Source organism: Rhinolophus ferrumequinum, chromosome 20 (genome assembly GCF_004115265.2).
Source record: "Rhinolophus ferrumequinum isolate MPI-CBG mRhiFer1 chromosome 20, mRhiFer1_v1.p, whole genome shotgun sequence".
NCBI classification, from domain to species: domain Eukaryota; kingdom Metazoa; phylum Chordata; class Mammalia; order Chiroptera; family Rhinolophidae; genus Rhinolophus; species Rhinolophus ferrumequinum.
The window spans coordinates 45,288,485-45,302,791 of NC_046303.1; the positions used below are offsets into that span (position 1 = coordinate 45,288,485).

The 14,307-nt window shown below is 35.0% G+C and overlaps 1 protein-coding gene and 1 pseudogene across 4 annotated transcripts in view; one reads left to right on the forward strand and one right to left on the reverse strand.

Moving 5' to 3' along the window:
* The window catches only part of MAGI2 (membrane associated guanylate kinase, WW and PDZ domain containing 2), a 1,312,199-nt gene that overhangs the window by 644,158 nt on the left and 653,734 nt on the right, over nt 1–14,307 (forward strand). The window lies entirely within an intron of this gene.
* Nucleotides 10,693–11,007, reverse strand: LOC117012067 (60S ribosomal protein L36-like; annotated as a pseudogene).

Here is a 14,307-nt window from a genome sequence, read left to right on the forward strand (position 1 = left end):
CCCATAGAACATATCTGGGGCTCAGAGTTTTCAAAAGCCAGGTGATGGAATGTAGGCCATTCTCCCTGAGCCAGTCTGAATCCTAGAGAAATAACCAGAAGCCTCTTTTCACATTGATCCACCTACCCTTAGGTGATGACAATGTAAGTGACAGTAAGAATAAGATGATTGTGGTACTCTTCCTACCAGATAAGCACAGAACACTTTCAAGACTTTTTTACCTGTTTGTTTTATAGCTTGCCTTCTATTTTTCACTTCAGCAATACAGTATCTATTGTTGCTTCACCTTTTCACTTTAAGCAAGTGATCTTGACCTGGAGGGTGTAGATTAGCTTCTAGAGATCTGTGAATCCCCTGAAATTTTATGAGAAACTGTGTGTGAATATGTGTATGGGGGAGAAGGTGTATGGTTTTTACCAGCTCCTAAAGGGTAGCTGACCCAAAAGACTGGGAGAACAACTTGCTTAAATCCGTAACCACATAACATGCAGTATTTGGTATAAAGAGGATCAAATAAAATGGAGCCAGTATTTAGACGTACCCTATGGTCTCCTTGATATTTTTCAAGGAGCAAAAATTGGAAGCTGGTAATAATAAGGAATTATAATAAGGGCATAAGATCTGTGCATCTGATTATTTCTGGAGTATATTCTTTATGAAAGCTAGAAAATGTACGACCTCCAGAGTCTTTGTTAATGCTAGCTTGATAGAAAGGACTTTCACGAAAATATTGTTTCAGTGGGATCCTCTTACTCCTTCCAGCAGCTAGTATATATTAGGGATTTGGGGATTATAATGTTGTTCGGTCACCACTCAATTTTGTGCCACCGTTTCATTCCTTCCTTCCAATGTCTGGTAATGAATGTCACCCTTTATTTGTTTTCCCTGCTTGCTTGCCCATTCAAAATTATTCTCAGGCTGCGTTCCAGAGTAAAGAAACCAAACAGAGATAAGCTTTTGATGATCAACAGAGTAGACACAGATGGTGTAGGATATAGCCGTAGTTTTCAAAAGCAATTTATACAATTCTCATTCTTTTACTGTTTCTAATGTCATGTTTACCTGAACTAATTCTCCCTCTTATTATACGTTCTTCATAAATACACCCTTATTTTATTTGTAAGGACTCAAAAAATAGGCCACATAAAAAGATTACAACTGTACTTCTTATTCACTAAAAGGAAGTAATTTGTTATGAACTGGGAGGTTGAGTTTAAAGAGAATATGGATTGTAGAACATCATAAAGAGCTTTTTAAGAAAGAATTTTTCTTACACAGGCTAATTGACTGACTTATGAAAATTTAAGGAGATATTTATTAAACAGAAAGCTATTTTGCTGAGGGGAAGCGGAGGTGCAAGTAAAGATTCTGAGGTTGTTAGCAGTAGGGATGTATAAAGCTTTGCCTATTTAAAGGCTTCAGTAGAACTCCTCTTCCTACTATTTAGACAGCGAGGAAGACAAACAGAAAGTTAAGAAACTTAAGATCTTGTTATCGTATTTACACGTCCTTTACTTATTACTTCTGCTTCTCAACAGTATTTAGTGTATATTTATATTTGTCTGTTTTAGTACAGAGACCTCTACATAAAAACTATATGGCACTATATAGCTATGTTTGTTTTAATGTATGGATTTAAAAATTGACTCTACTGTGGAATATATGTGGTCACATTCATGTCACCATTTGTTACTGAGTTTAGCATCTTGACTATCTCAATGATTTCTAAAATTCAACATATTAAAAGTTTATTTTTTCAATTATGTAGCACTAAAAATAGAAGTAGTTAGAAACGTGTCATCAATGAATAATCAATACAGATGTCTTTCTGTAAAACCTCCTTATTGATTGTGATTCCAATTATGACTCTTTAAAAATTTTATTTACTTATTTTTTATTTGTTTGTTTGTTTGTTTGTTTATATTTAATATTAATGGCTAAGAAGAAAGGTATTCAGGGCCCATTCAACACTACAGATTTGTGGAATTCGTTCCAGTTGAACACTTTGGCTAGGAAAGCATTATTAACTTATTTTGAGTCATTGGAGGAAATCAAAACAGGGGGTAATCTATTTATCATGGTTCATATTACACAAGATGGTTCCTATGGGGATAAAAATCTTACCTCTACATTAAAAAGTTATTTTGAGTGCACAGAATACTTTTCTAAAATAAGAAGTTAGTAATATCTCTAATCAGATAATTTTAAATTATTTTGAGTAACAAACATTTTTAAACCCTAAACTTCTATACTTGCTTTCTAATTTGAATTGGGTTTAATTTCTTTAAAAGATAATAGTGCAATGATCAAATGAAATGGTGGGATACCTGCCTGGCTGAGTATCCCCCGGAAGGCTTCACAGGGTGGCATTACCTTAATGAATTTACCATGGGCCCAAGTATGTTTCTCCACCTCAAAAGTTCTAAGTGTTATTTTTGTCAGTTTGCCCATTCTAGATTGATTTTGTGACATATAAATTAAACTGTTTATTAATTTCCCCCAGATAGGTCATTATACTATAGATCAGAATTCTTAGTTTGCAAGAACAGCTCATTCTCCTATAAAATATCTACACAGAAATCCAGTTATAGTCAGATCGTGAGTAGGTCAACATATGTTCAGATCAAGAGGCCTCCTGTAACTCAAATAGTTACCGGCTTCAGACAAAGATAGTTGAAACCTCCATCTAGAATTCTCTCTGGAAAGAAATCCCTGTGAGATAGAAGCTCTTTGAGAGTGGGGGTGATCCAAGATGTTGGATCCATCTTGGTTACTGCTGGATCCTCAGCACCTAGTATGGCATCAAGAATACATTAGGCATTCAAAAAATATCATTGAGTGAATGAGTGAATGAATGAATGGGACTGTAATATTCTCAGTCTGTTGGCCAAGATGCCTTCTCTCTTAATGCTTGAGTGGGCTATACCAACATGTACTTTTGAAATTCTTTTAAAGCTAACCCAACTCCATCCTGATTGAAATTTTGTTTCATCAGATAGATGAATATCTTCTGTTTGATATTGCTTCTGCTTAAAAACCAATCTAACCCTTTGAGGAAATTTGCTCAGCCCCAAATCTGTTATGTTATGTGTCAGTTTTATAATTTTTCTTAACTTCCCAAATTCTTGGAAATAAATCGTATTTTCTTCTTTCTCTTAACTTGTAGCCCAATGGTTTGGACATTGGCATTAGACCAGGCTGACTTTGAATTTAGACTTCCGGTTTGAGAATCACATGATCTTGAATAAGCTACTTCACCTCTTTGACCTTCATTTTACTCATCTATAAAATATGATCAACATAGTTATGGTACAAATTAAACAGGACAGAGTTACAGAGTGTCTAACACACTGTAAAGACTTAATAAATCATGCATCAACTTCATTATAGATACAGGTAACCCCCATATAACACGGTTGTTAGGTTCCTTAAAAATGCCTTGTTATGCGAATCCGTGTTGTACAAAACAAAGAACTAGTACATAAAAGGGGATTAGTTTCCAAAATTTTTTTAAAATACTATTATATTTTTATAATTTAGAAAAATATCTTTATTAAAGCAATTTTCCCCCAAAGTGTAACATATTAATATGTATTAAATAATGTTTTCTTTGTCATCACTACTAAGCACCATTAACCAAGGGCGTTTTCTTTTTGACAAGATATCTTCATCCTCTGAACTTAATGCTCCATGAACAAAATGGATTTAAAATTCTAATAAATTTAAAAATTCTGCAGCCAAATCTGATATGACATCCACGCTCAAATGAAAAATTACAAATGAGATATCTTTTATTCTTAAAAGCTTTTATTACATTCTGTGTTGTTCAGGTATTTCTCTAATTTCGATTGTGATATGTTTTGCTCTTATGCTCCGTGTTATTCGGGGATTTCTCTAATTCTCAAACCGTGTAGGAGTGAAACCATGTTCTAGGATGCCATGTTGTACAAAGATTTTTCCCAGTTCCTGAATCGTGTTGTAGAAGTGCTGTGTTATACGAGGGTTACCTGTACTGTGTAATACCATTACAAGTGACAGATACTGATATGGATACAAAACTCTACATCCGTAATAGCCTCTCCTTCTGTACTCCTTTTCAGTAAGGCTGCAGGAAGTCTATGAACTAGTGGTACACTGGGAAATGCAATGACAGAGAAAGAAAAAGATGAATTTTCTACCTACAAGAAAGAGGATCAGAGGAATATGGACAACCAATATCAGTATCTTTAATTCAAACTACAGTGGCTCCAGGCAGAGTGTTTGATGGATCTATCTCAGCCATGTGAACAGAAATTGAGTTCCACAGGGAGAGGCCATTGTGTATCTTGTTTTTATTGGTAGTTTGGTGGATACTCAAAAAACTAAAAAAAAAATGCTTTTAAATGAAATGATGAATACCCAGGGGAAATTTTTAAAATGAGGCTGTTTATTAATATTAATTCTGTAATCTTAAAAAAATCATTTTAATCTAAGACTTACTTTGTATTTAATATTTAAATTGTTTAATTCATCAACTGCTGTTTCCAGAAACTTGCAAAATTAATTTAACATCCTCAATACAGAGTATTATTCTCAAGTGATCTATACTTACAAACACAATTTTTGAGTAGATTGAGTCCAGAAACAAAGTAAGATCACACCTAATTATTAGGTAACTTTACTTAGCTGTCACCTTCGTAGGCTTTTCCTAACTATCCTATCTAAAAATAGCATCGCCCCATCAATATCACAATCCCTGCCTGTATGTACACCACTTTGTTTTTGTTAGCACTTATCACAACCTGTTATTATAATATTTTATGCATTTTCACTCTCAGCCACTAGACAGTAAGCTTCTTGTGGCTAGGGACTTCATTTTGTTCTCAGGTGTATCTCCAGAGCATAGAATAGTGGCTGGTCCATGTTAAGCTCTCAATAAATACATGTAAAATAAACGAATCAATGGACTCAAAGGTAACAGATGCGTAGGCTCTATTGAAAACAAATAAATCCACTGAATATCACTGTTTGACAGCAAGCGTGATTTAATCTTTTGTCAAGTTTGTACTTTGTAGCATTTGACCAAGTATTAGCATTCATATTTAAAGTCAAAAGCAAAACCTCACAATGTCATTTATATTATGATTTTCATATATTCTATATATACTTTAATTAAATTTTAAAATAAGAAGCCAGCTTTTAAAAAACTTCACGGACTAGGATTTGTGCAGTTCCATCAATGAAAATTCTTTATTAATAAACAACCACACAATTTCCCTGACAGATCTCACAGTCACAGCCAACTGTAATGAATAGGATCATATTACATTCCATGGTAGCTCTATGGGCACTTAGAGTGTAGTAAAGCCTGCTCTCAAGTATTATAATCTTGCATATGCTGAGGATCAAGTGATGTATGCCTAGGTAATTGTTGCAGAATAAGACGCAGTCTCAGCCCCATCACGGCACTTATGGCATACGGCGTTCACCCGTCTCCTCTCTCTCTCAATCTCTCTCTCTCTCTCTCTCTCCCTCTCTCTCTCTCCCTCTCTCTCTCTCTCTCACACACACACACACACACACACACACACACACACACACACACACACACACACACACAAATGCACAGAATTATCAGTTCGAATCTTTATAAACTATAAAATACCTCTGCCATGCCTTCCATCTTCCTATGTTTTCTCCAATTGCTTTCGTTCCCCTATTCCTACTGTCTTGTCAAATTGTTATTTCTGCCAGATTAATTATTTGGGCCATGGTAAGTCAATGTCAGGCTGAAAATAAAAAGGTGCTGATAGTTAGGTACACTAGCACATGCTGATACCAAAAGCACTGACCACATTTCATGGATTGTGCTAAAAATCACTTCATTTGTTTAAGATAAAGGAATTATTTTAAAGTTAACATATACACTTCCAAAACAATCACCTAAGCAAGGTTAAAATAAAAACTAGGATTTTTAAAAGGATGCCTTAAAAGATACGATTTCTTATCAATTATTATTAGTTACTGCATATTATGTATATCTTCACATTTTCATTCAACTCATAATTTATAGCAATCTTACATGACTGTAACTCAGTTGAAATTCATATTTAAGCTGAACTAGCGTATTATACTGCATCATTTTCAAAGCTGCATTCTAGATTGCTTCATTACTTGGGAGAATTATTTTCCTTTACATTACTTAATATAAAAACCATTTTATACTTTAAAATGTGACTAGTGATACCAATTACCAACAGTCATTTTGTTCCTATCTTACCCTTCTCTTTTTATCTCTAGTTTTAATTTAAGGAAAATGATGTGGAGATGTTACTAATTTGGCTTATATTTTTATTGTACCTCTTATTTTCATTTGAATTATTGTTTTGTCAAATATTGGTGCTCAGAAAAGATTTATGAATCTAAACATTTCCAATTTTTCAATTCAAATCAGATGGAGACAAAGATACATTTCAATGTAGTATTTATAGATATAATAAGTTAATACTCAAAAGTCTTAAACCCTTTCCAAATCTTTTGATAACATTTAGTTTAACAAACACTGAAATATTGAAATCACAACAGAAAATATGCAATAGTACTATAAACTGTCAATAATCCCTTCTGTTATATTCCTGAAAGATTAGATATGTTGTTGTGGAATCATTCCTAAGGTCCAAGATAAGGTCTAGTTTGTAAGTTATATTTTGATAAGATGACCCATTTGGAAAGAAAGGTGACTGTTTTAAACACTGATGAAGCAGTTACCTGGTATTAACAGCAAATTATCATATTCATTCCAAGAATCAAGGAACATAAAACAAAAATTAAGTTAGATAATGAGAGAATATATTGGGGGTTTTTCGTTTGTTTTTTCACCTTACAAAAGGTGATGGTTATAAGATACAGCCTTATTCAAATTCTTTTGTCATTGGAATATTAACTTGAATTCAGCATTAGTTTTTGAATACCTATCTTAAAAGCCCGGGATAGAATCATGTAAAGACATTGACAGAATCCTATATAAGGGGGCGTGGGGTCTAACAGGCTCTCCAGCAAGAACAACAACTAATCAAAATCATTAGCCTCCAAGGGAAGAGAGTGTCTCCTGTGATCCTTTATCGCCAACATTCAGTGTAACACCTGGCAGTTAGTGACCTGTAGACAGTTGTGGAATGAATGTTATATGTGCCATGATTAGCACTTTTTGAAAAGACCAATGTGAGATCTAGAAAGGGAGCAATACATAAACCTGATTTGTTCAAAAGTTAAGATCAAAGTGGTTCTAAAGTAATTTTTTAATTACTCAGAAACCTACACCCAAGCATGAGCCAATTCTAGGTCTAATTAGTTCATCTTGGATTCACGTATAATTTAGTAACTTGGGCCCTAAGAGCCACAAGAATTAACAACCCCAAAAACTGGGTAACTGTTAACTAGCTGCCATATTTTTCAGAAATTTAGTCAGACTTTCTTCATAAAAGACATTTTATCTGTAGGGCAAAAAAACATTTGTTTTACTGTAAAAAATATAATTGTGAAAATAATTTTATAATCCTCCTTTGGCCCAATAAAGGTGTCCTAATAGCCGTTTTTTATTCTTAAACTCTCTGGTTTTTCATTTTTATTTTAACATTTCAAGAAACCTAGTTGACTATGAAAAGCAAGAAATCATTCAGCACTTGGGTCACTTCTCCCCAATTGGCTCAAGGCTCTCTAGAGTCACTCTTGCACTGATTCTTGTCACATCCTCCTGAACTACGATGGCATAAGTGATAAGTACTATGACCCACATTTGACATGTGTGCATTAGTTTAAACTCAAAAGCTAAATGACCTGCCCTGGCCCAGCTGGGAGTGTGATGACATATCTTGGGGTAAATGTCAGAGTGATGGAATTTATTTACAAGACACATTACATGCTAGGGAAGCATTTTAGAGCAGTCACCTGGCCCCTCAAAGAGGTTTTCCTGACCAGGTGACCTTTCTTCTCACTTTGCCTTGACAGGACCAACAGCATCAAGAACCAGAAAGGAGGGCTTTAAACACAAAACAGGGGCTCCCATACTTTCACATAAATTTTCAGATTGTTGAGTTCTGTGACCTCTTCCATCAGTTTCCTGCCCCTTCATGCTTCTAATATTACAGGGCGCTGTATTTGAAATCTTCCACATGTTACCTTTCTGCCATCTACAGTTATGATAGCATCTTAGGTGATTGTTATCCCCATGCTCTTTCATCTAACTCTCATCAAATATCATCCTTCAGTAAAACCCCATTGCTTATTTCAGTCTTCAATCTGTGCAGAATATCAACATGGCAATTATGCCTCTTTTTTTGAACGTACACCCAGTAGTCTGAAGAGGGAAAGTGATGCCCCTAAACAACTCTATACCCTCTTCTCCTGCTGCCCCCGACCCAACCCTTTTGTTCTTTCCCTTCATTATTCTTCTAATTATCTCATCACTCCTGTTCTCTTTATTTGTCTCCTCTATCTCAGGCAAAACACAGACACTCTTCAATGGTATCATCTCTTTGCCCCTGTTCACCTTGTTTTACTTTGCTTTCCTCGGCCACCTGATCTCCTCCCATGGCTTTAACCCCATTTCCCTCAATCTATCCCCCCCCCCCACACACACACACCATGTTGAATTAAGCTTTTACCTGCTCAGAAAACTTTCGGAACTTTCTATCACTTATTAGAATCAATACTCCCCGGTTTGACACTCCTGACCCTCATCAATTTCCCTCGCCCTACAGCCATCTCTCACATGTTGATGTCCACTGTTTCCTAACTCCTTCTGCGTCTTCTTGCTCCTTCACTCATTCTCTTCCCCTTCTTAATTGCCCTTCATCCCATCTCCACATGTCCAAGTTTTATCCATTTTTCTAGAAATATTTCAAATACTACATCCATTATGATATTGTCACTGCTTCTCCCACCTTGAAGCAGTTCCTTATCAACGCTTCACAGTGTGTGGTCAGAAGCACACCTGTGTCAGAATCACTTCTGTTTCTCATGAAATATGCAAATCCCCAGGCCACAGGCCAGGCCTATTATATCTATCTTTTTAAAGTGAAGGCAAGAAATCTGCATGTTTAACAAGTTTCCCACATGAATCTTATACACATCAAGGTTTTGAACTACAACTCTATGTTCTAAATTCACAAGTTACACTTAATGTTTCTTTTCTTTAGGTATAGTAGATATATAACTTTAACATTAAAATAAATGCTTCTGCATCATAAATGTTCCTTGAATTTATTACACATGAATGAATTTCATTAGCTAACACCCAAATGAGCATTAGAATTTATGTCTAATTTATAAACATCTCTATATATCTATAAATATATATATATATATATAATATATATATATATATTAACAGGTGAAAATATCAACTTGATTTTTCTTCAAAACAATAGAAAAATGTGAGGTACATTGAAATAATATCAAGGAATAATTTAGAAGATTCATTATGCATTTCTAAGTATGGTTACTGTCTCAATCACTGCAATGCTTAATAGCAAACCTGGTAGTTAGGCAGCCTGGGCTTCATTTAAAATGTTCTCTTTCCTACTTTCCTGAGTGCACTTTAGTAATTCTTTCCATGTTCCTGGGTTGCTTTCTTTCCTTCCCTTTAATATAAGAAGGCTCAGCTAGATAAGCCAGCACTAAGTAATTCTATGGTTATATTATTCTATGATTAAGCAATGTGGCTTAAGCAGGGCTACGACTTATTTGAGACTACTCCTGGTTAGTCTTATTAAACACAAGCAATGCCTTTGACTTCCCCCAGGGATTCTCACAAAACAGAGTTCAAAAACTCTCAGACAAATTGTCTAAGAAACAAGTATATTTAAACATCCTTGATATTATTCTTGTTAAATCATTTAGCGGAAGCTGTTTTAAGTATGTGTTAAATTTAGCCCATTTCTTATTTCCTAAGTTATTAACCAATAAATTAAATTCGCTTTGAGACTGATGTTTTGCTATTGTGATACTGTTCTGTGCCTGCAAATTAAGCCAGAATTCTGGGCTTTTCTGATGCTGGGATCTAAGATATGTATTTCTCTAGTTATAGTCTTAACCAAATAACTCCAGTGAGAATGAAAATAGTGTCTTTGACACAAGTCCTTAATTTACAACATTGAACACAGAGAGGCAACTATGGATATACTCTCAGAAATTGTTTCTAAAAGTGCTGGTGTCTTTATTTTAAAATATATTTGCTGCAGAAATATGACCAAAGGTGTTGGGCTATCCCCTCCTGACATCGTCATGACTAGATACTATATAAACTTGTCACCATTCAAATTTTAGTTTTGCTGGTGGATAATTAATTATGATAGAAAAACCTCTTCTTTCCTTCCTTCCTTCCTTTTTTCCTTCCTTCCTTCCTTCGTTCTTTTCCTTCCTCCTTTTCCTTCCTCCCTCCCTCCTCCCTCCTTCCTTCCTTCTCTCTCCTCTCCTTCCTTCTCTTTCCTTCCTTCCTTCCTTCCTTCCTTCCTTCCTTCCTTCCTTCCTTCCTTCCTTCCTTCCTTCCTTCCTTCCTTCCTTCTCCCTCCTTTCTTCTTTCCTTCCTTCTTTCCTTCCTTCTTTCCTTCCTTCCTTCTTTTCTGCCCTTCCACTCTTCCTTCCCTTCCCTTCCTCCCTCCCTTCCTTTCCTTATTCTTGAAAATGTCTTATCACACACAGAGGGGATGGGGCTCAGCCCTCCTTAGTTGCTGCCTTCCTCAGAGCTGCAAGGACATTGCTCCGCTCCTCTCCCTCTTGGCACAGACGTGCATCCCCACCTTTTCTTGATGAACTTCAGGGCTCGGCTGTCCTTAGAAACCTTGAGTAGCTCGTGGCGCTCTGCGCAGAGAGGACAAAGCCTCACACCTCTCCGACTGTGTCCCGCCCCAACCTGGTGCGCTGGGTGAGGCCCCAGCGGCGGTGGCGGCAGTGCCATGGCGTGCTCACGGTCTCGGTCACCCGGTGGCCCTCCTTGAGGCCGGCGGCCGTGGGGTAGCGCAGAGCCATGGCTGCTGCTCCCAATGGCTGCCATGGCTCCACGCTGTTTTATGTCTGCATCGTTACAATTCATTACATGTTTACTAGATTAAACAATGAATTCAAATGAGATAATGAATTACATATTTTAAGAGCAGAATGAGCTATATTTGTTAAAGAAAATTACGTTAAATCTTCATTTTAAAAATTAAAGAGTCATATCTTATAGTGGAGTTAATTACATATAAATATTTCCCTAGGCCAAGATTTATATTTTAGAAATAAAATAGTTTCTCTAAATGATTTTATTATCGAGAGTAATAATATATTTTATTAAAATATGAACAATCTAGTTTTGTTTTTTTTAACGTCAGCTCTTCGATTTAAATTTCTTGATTTGGATTTCAGAATATTGTTTCAATCTACTTCACATTTTTCTCGTTTTGAATAAAAATAAGAATTGATATTTATGTTCATTTGTCCAAATATGTTATATGAGTTAGAATTGAAAATTCTAATACTCATAAAGTGCTAGGTTCAAAAGCCTGTCTAGGACAAGCCTATCTTTTCAGTCTTAATAAAATCAGTTCATTAGGAAAAAGCTAGCGTGTTAGTCACTTCCTTAGACTACCTCCTTTATAAATTGTTTGCAGAGTTCTCATGATTCAAGAATTTGGAAAACTGTGGAATAAATGGAAGACTGAATATTTCATTTCAAGATTTCAAAATGTTCATAAATCATACATCCAGCTGGGGCCTACCTGTGTGAAAGGGATATTCATCTTTTTTTAAAATTTTAATTAAAGTACCACCTAACCCAAATATGTGGCAAATATGCTCTGAAGAAGGTAACTCAAAGTATAGGTATATTAGTAATTTTTTTAAAAGATCTACAAATAACATTAGGATTATTTGAGATGAATTCTTATGATACTTTGGTTACTCCCTGATATAGCCAAGTACATACTGAAGGACATTATTTCTCTCAATTCTGAGTTTACAATTTTGTGCATCACCGCTTAGGTGCCCTAAAAGAGATTATACAAACTCATTTTATTATCAGAGAGGACTCGGCAAAGGGGAGGGTGCAGTGTACCAAGAGTGAAAATGTAAATAGAATATATAGATTTTATATTCTCTTTCTTGGTTAGTGTCATATTGGAATAGTATAATTACTTAATAAGAGGTAATGTCAATATTAGCATTGTTAAACATTAGGTCCAACTCTTTCTTCCATAGAATTTTAGTTAAATTCTAACAGAAAAATAGTTAGGTTCTGCACCTCCATATTTTCAGCCAGCAAACATATTTGACATACTGTCTTGCATTAACTCGCAAAGAGTTTTTCTAAATGGAGTAGTTTAATGATCTAATCATCACACCTGTTATTTTGCTATCCTTTCGTGAACCACAGGTTAGATCCAAGGGGTGTCTATTTGATCTTCTTTACCTTTGAGAAATAATAGTTGATTATTTGATTTTCTGATGAGGGCACAGATGACTTTTTCAGCTTATCCTTTAGAAATTAAGCTCCTTGGGCTTTGAATAAAATGGCATGCAGTTTCCCCAGGGCACAAGTGATTTAGAAACATCTTGTTTTCCCACGACAGTTGTACATGCATGAATTGCTTTGCATTTGGTGTCCTGTTAAACAAACTGGACCATTTCCCATGGTCTCAATTATTTAAAAAGAAAATATTATTGTGATATATCATGAGTTGTATTCTAGAAATTATAAGTTAGGTATCTAAGTAAACTATACAAACAGTGGTTAAAAGGATTGGTTCTAGATCTGGACTGCCCAGATTTATATCCCAGGTTCAGCACTTACTTGCTCTGTGTAGGAGCACGTTCATTAACCTTTCTGTACCCCATCCATATTGGAACAATTTTTCTGTACCATAATAATAGTTCCAACATCATAGTTTTGTGTGTGTGTGTAGGGGGGGATTAAATGAGTTAATACACATAAAGTGTGTGTAACTAGCACATGCGAAGCACCCAATCAATGTTAGCTATTATCATTTATAGTTTAATAGGAAAAGTCAAGTCATACTTACCAGCTGTCACTACTGTGTTTCCCCAAATGTGGCATATAACTTTATTTTACTAAGGAAGGCATAATTTCTTCATGACTTTACATATAGTTAATTAGATATATTTTGACATACATAAGAAGTAACTTCTCTCCATTTTAAGGAATCTTATCTAACCACTGTATTATGATGACATAATTTTTGAGTGTGGAAATGAAACCACTTGATGTATTTTGAAAGGATTATGAGTTCTTGGTTAGTAACAGGTAACTGAGCAGGTTTAACTAAATGTTCCTAATAATTAAAATTATAGCTGATAAGTTATATAAAGTGAAAGTATAGTGCATACATTCAATTGGAGTTTTTTATCACTTATTTATAAGCTTTTCATTTACTTTGAGACAATAGTTACAAATGTTTACTAACTAGAAATGATAGTCCAAATTAAATTCTGTTCACAAGAGCTGTGTCTTTGGAGAATAAGTCTTCTAAAATGGAACTATTGATAGTAACGAAGGCAAGATCCTCATGCGTCAAACACTTGTTTTGATGAGACAAGTTTAATGCATGGTAAGAGCTATGGTATTGTTAGCAGCAACAAGATGCCAAGCCCTTGGCACAACGTTGTCTTTGAAAATGAAAAAAAAAAAGGAATGTTGCAACTTGGTTATTTTCTTCATGCAAGATCCTGTGTGAATCACAGTACACTGTAGTAATTCTATTTAAATTATTTTGTTTAGCTTAATGTGTTCTATCACTCACTCCTTCTTTTCCATAAAAGATACTGATGCCAAATTGGCTTTTATATACCTTTGGAGAGCATAGTCATACAAAGCCTGCCAACACTCTGTTTTTATGTTGTTTGAAGGTCAGTTATAGTTCTTTTTCTTTTCTTTATTTTTTTCTTCCAAACTTACTAAAAGCAATTGGAGGAGCTTGAGGTTAGTATGCTAGAAAAAAACAAACTTAGGTATTATTCTATTTAGACATACAGTAATTGCAAGTGTTCAATATATTAGAATGTAGAACTCATTGTGTCAGGTTTTGAATTTATATAAAATCTTACCTTTGGTTTTAACATTTTCTTACTAATTGGTTCACATAGTAGGTACAGGAAAATTGGCTCTCCAGAATGTTGGAAAACTGGAAGCAGTGATATTTGTGAGGTAAATCTAGACATTTATTCTGCTTTCTTCATAGAAACAAGGATGTGGTGTATCTGACGCTGAGTCTGCTTCCCTTCCAGTATAGGAACACATCTCTCATTAAATTGTTAGTCTACACTTTTTCAAAT